Source organism: Callorhinus ursinus, unplaced genomic scaffold (assembly GCF_003265705.2).
Source record: "Callorhinus ursinus isolate GAN/ISIS: 27379988/994484 unplaced genomic scaffold, GSC_fseal_2.0 scaffold9, whole genome shotgun sequence".
NCBI classification, from domain to species: domain Eukaryota; kingdom Metazoa; phylum Chordata; class Mammalia; order Carnivora; family Otariidae; genus Callorhinus; species Callorhinus ursinus.
In genome coordinates, this window is record NW_027397071.1 from 26,938,842 (window position 1) to 26,943,915 (window position 5,074).

Consider the following 5,074-nt stretch of genomic DNA (forward strand, 5'->3'; position numbering starts at 1 on the left):
ATGAATCATTTCTCCCTATTTTACATTACTTTAAATAAACTGAAATCAGCAAGAGTATATTTTTGGCTTCCATTACTTCTAAATGAGTTTAAAAATTTTTACTAATAATCTCAGTCTACCCAACATTGGACCAAAGGATTTTGGACCAATCTGTGCCATGAAAAAAATGTCCAGATGACAACCAGTGCTATAACTTCTCGAAGTTCACTCACTACTTAACTTCCTTATCAAATACTCCTGTCAAGAAAAGGAGATAATCAGATTGGAAGTTATTAACTACAACATCACAATGAAATAAAATGACATAATTTTAAAAAACACATAGCGTATTTTAGTAACACCTGGATACTTATATATTTCAGAGAAAGAATAATATTTATACTTTAAAAGGCCAATAATAAAACATTGACATATTCGTCCAATAAGAAGATCAAATACTTCATTTTACCTTTCTCATGACATCATCTTCATTCTTATAGCCTGCCTAATAAAGGTTAACTCAGTAGGTCTGGGGTATGTTCACATTCCAAAGAAAGGTCTAGCCCTTGACTGGCTCCTGGAAGAAAATATATAAGCCCTTGGAATACCTTGCCTCATTAAAATGTTTTGTATATGTTTTGGACTATCACATAAACTATCAGATTGTTTATGCTGATAATGTGATGTATGGTGAGGGTCTTAGGCTACACTGAATCAGTTTAATTTCTGAAGGGGCCTCAGTCTGAGTAACTGGGATCAGCTGCATGAGCTCTCCATGCCTACCTATGACTGTCCCCCACAACAATAAAAATACTAAACACCAGGGCTTGGGTGAGCTTTCCTGGTGGGCAATACCCCATACGTGTTGTCACACATCATTTCTGGGAGAATTAAATACTGTCTGTACAACTCTGCTGTGAGAAGACAATTAGAAATCTGTGTTGTTTCTCTCTTGGACTCCAGTTTATGCACCTTTTGCTTTTGCTGGTTTCCATTTATAGCCTTTCACTGTGATAAACTGTAACTTTGAGCAGAAAACTTTCTGAGTTCTCTGTGTCCTTCTAGTGGATCTCTGAACCTAAGGAGTGGCCTTGGAGGAGATTACTGAGCCCAGTTGGTCCTCAAAATGGGATTTCCTAGAATGACCCTGACTCATTGAAACATAGTGAAAGCACAGCTTGGAAAAAGGGAGCATGAGTAGGGGTGATTATAGGATGGTCTCATTTTGCCCCAGTTGAACAGGGCCTTAGTCTTCTTAACCTATAATCCTAAGAAACCATTGCATATCATTCTTGATAACAATCATCAAAGAGATCTGAAATAGATCCATCCAATATTGAAAGTATCAGATTTCACCTAATAAGGAATTTGGGATGCCAAAAGCTCTAATATTTGCTGCATTAGTTTTTAGATCTGTGCCTGACTCATTCTATTATAGCACAGAAAAAAATTTCTTTTTTGGCTCAACATGGGAGCTTGATAATCAGTTTTCCACATAGGGTCAGCATTCCATTACTTTTCAGATGTACCTCATTTGGAATTGAGAATTAATTAGCACCAAATCTACATTACCTCTCAAATGGCATCATTTGAACTGGAACACATTATAAGGCTAGTTCTCAGGCCTGGCCTAGGGTCAAGCTCTCCCCACCTCCAATGAGAGGGTGCTGAGGGAAACTTCAGAAGGATCACACCATGGATGTTCTCAGCATCTAGGTCCAAACGTATGGCAATACTGGACACACTCGTGAAAGAACACTCGGACGTGGTAGAGAAATAGACATGCTTAGCTGTTGAAGTCGGTAAATACAAAACCCATACCCTTGGTAGTTGGGGATTTTCAGAAGTGAATTCTTTTTTTCTTTGATAAGTCCAAGAAGAACTGCTTACTGAAGGATTTAAAAAGAAATCTGAAGAGTAAATAAAGATAAATCACTAAGAGAAAAGAGACTGAGACAACTAAAAGCAATGAAAGCCCAGGGTTTCACAGTTCCTGATGCAGCTGACAATCACTACGGGAGGACACGGCTATTTGGTATAGGGAAGAAAATTCTGAGCCCGTAAATCAAAGAGGCTTTAGAATTCCTGTTAAGGAAATTACAAAATGAGGCTTCTGTGGCTCACTTTTGAAATATATGTTAAGCTTCTTTCATTCAATAAAAGTTTTAAAAATGAAAAGTATTTTCCAAAGAATATCAGAACCTGTAATACAGAAAACAAATTGCATGTTTTTTGAAATAATTCACTGAAATAAATGGGAAACAAGTCAGAAGATATAATGGAAGATAGACCAAGTTTGCAATATCACCAAAACAAATAAAATACTTTGGAATAAAATCAAGACGTATATAACATTATATTAAGAATTGTTCAAATGTTAATGAGAAAGACAAAAATTTGTAAAAGAGGGTTAGAAATTAAAATGTCAATCCTTATAATCAATTTGTACATTTAATAGGATTGAGATAAATATGGCAAAAAGGTTTTTTGGGAAGTAGAAAAACTTATTTTAAGGCAGATACGTAAAAACTAAAAGTAAGGACATCCAGCGCAATTCTGGGGGGAGAACGGTAAATAATCACATGTTAAAACATCCCAACACTGGTACTGACCCCTGAATATTTAAACATCAATAAGATAGTCTTGAAAGCTTAAAAATAGACTCAAATTCATACTGAAATCCAATATATGATGAATTTGGTGTTTTGCATTAATGAAAGGATATGGATTTTTCAGTAAATGGTATCTGGACTATAGGTAGCCATATGCAAAAAAGTTTGAGTTCCCTTATGCATTTTACAAAATAAATTTCAGATGGATCAAATTGAAACATGAAAAATTCAACTAAAAACCTATATAATATATCTGAACTTTATAAAAATAATACTGTAGGGGCACCTGGCTGGCTCAGTCAGTTAAGTGCCTGGCTCTTGATTTCGTGAGATCAAGCCCATGTCGGGCTCCGTTCTGGGCTTGGAGCTTGCTTAAGAGTCTCTTTCTTCCCCTCCCTCTGCCCCTCCCCCCCGACTCATGTGCTCTCTCTCTCTCAGATTAAATAAATAAGTAAACATAAAAAAATTAAAAAATAGTACTGTAATAAAGAGGCCCTTTTTCTTTCTTTTCTTTTTTGAGATTTACTTACTTATTTTAGAAAGAGAGAGTGTGAGGGGCTGGGGGAGGGGGGGAGAGGGAGAGGGAGAGAGAGAATCCTCAAGCCAACTCCACACTGAGCACTGAGCCTGACAGGGGGCTCGATTCCAGGACTCTGAGACCATGACCTGAGCCAAAACCAAGAGTCAGCCGCTTAACTGGCTGAGCCATCCAGGTGCCCCAAAGAGGCCCTTTTTAAAAGTTACATGAAAAAAAGACATAAAATAAAAAACTATTAGTTTTTCACCTACATAAAAATAATGAAATTATTTATTAAAAATATATAAGCAAAACAAAAAGATAAATGACAAGATGGAAAAAACTGCAATTTATATCAGACAAGGAGATTTCTTCACACAATAAGGAGCCCCTCATATAACAGTGAGAAAAAGAACAACTCCATGAAACACTGGGCTAAAACAGTAGAAGAAAATAAAGCTTATCTTCTGATAAGAAGATGTGCAAATTAAAACTATAAGTTATCTGTTTTACTTCTAAAAGCAGCAAGATGGAGGGGAGGTGGTTGGGGTAACTGGGTGATGGGCATTAAGGAGGGCATATGATGTAAAGACCACTGGGTGTTATATGCAACTGATGAATCACTGACCTCTACCTCTGAAACTAATGCTACACTATATGTTAATTAATTGAATTCAAATTTAAAAAAATAAACAAAAAATAAATAAAAGCAGCAAGAGATGACATGAATGTTGGGATATCAGGCTGGCAAGGGTCTGGGGAAACAGGCCATTTCTCATATTTGCTAGTGACTGTGCAAACTGTCACAATTATATATCAAAACTTTAAATGCACAAAAACCTCTGACCCAGCAAGTTCATTTTTAAGACTATCTTACAGATAACTTTGCCCGAGCGGAAAATGACAGACGTGCTGGGATATGTGGTGCCGCACTGTGGTAATGACAAAAGACTGAAACAACTCTCAAGTCCATCCAGGTACTGGTAATGTAAACCATGGGACAGATGTATAACGGGACACTCTACAGTCCTTAAAATTAAAAAGGAAACACTATTTTAACTATCATGAGACAATCTCTAAGATTTATCATAAAGTTAAAAAAAGGATGCAGAAACTGCACAATTTAAATTATCACATGGATAAAATAATAATTTGTTCCAGTTCCTAACTGCTATTGTTATGAAGTTTTGCCTCTTTATTTGCTCACCAGGATAAAGTATCTTTTCTTTTGTCTCTGCAACTCTATCAAATGCCCAAGTTCTGTCTAAACCATGGAGGCCACTGCAATCCCTCATTCCAGGCAGCTTTTCCTGTCTGACCTAACTTAATATGAATAACTTCAATGTGCCCAGTTGAGCCCTAATGTGTGACAGTTTGGGATGTAGTCAGTCAGGGCTTATTAAATACTTCTCTAATAAATACATGACCAATTGAATTGCAGTACATGATCATCAAAATTATTTAATATTATTTGTAAGAAATGACATAATTTTTCAAAATGGAAACTTTTATTATTATATGTGTGTACTTCTGTGATAAAAATAACTCACATTCGTTAAAGATAAATTTATAAAGCACACAAAACTATAATATACATATAAATAACAAAAATAAACTTTAATCCCTTCAGTGACCTAGCTTTATAAGTATTTTTTAAAATAGACTGCAACTGTACCACAAATTAAATTATTCTAACCAACTTTTCCAAATTCATCTGCATGCAATAAATAACTAGTTTATCTGGAAAGGGATCTGGGGGATGGGCAAGAAATTCAGTTTGCAAATTTTACAAAAACATTCGGTTGTTCCTGGAAATCTTTTTGGTTTCCTGACATAAAGACATTATTGGTCATCAGAAAAAGCAGCCGATTTCTCAGCATTAGTCTGATTTCAAAGCAGCCCTGCCCTACTTTCACTTTCAGTCCACTTATATTAATAGAAAATAAAGTATTAGATTTTGTCCTGA

General features: G+C 35.7%; 1 protein-coding gene across 1 annotated transcript in view; it reads right to left on the bottom strand.

Moving 5' to 3' along the window:
- LRRC8B (leucine rich repeat containing 8 VRAC subunit B) overlaps positions 1 to 5,074 on the bottom strand; it is a 444,213-nt gene that overhangs the window by 274,715 nt on the left and 164,424 nt on the right. The gene's annotated exons all lie outside the window — the stretch shown is intronic.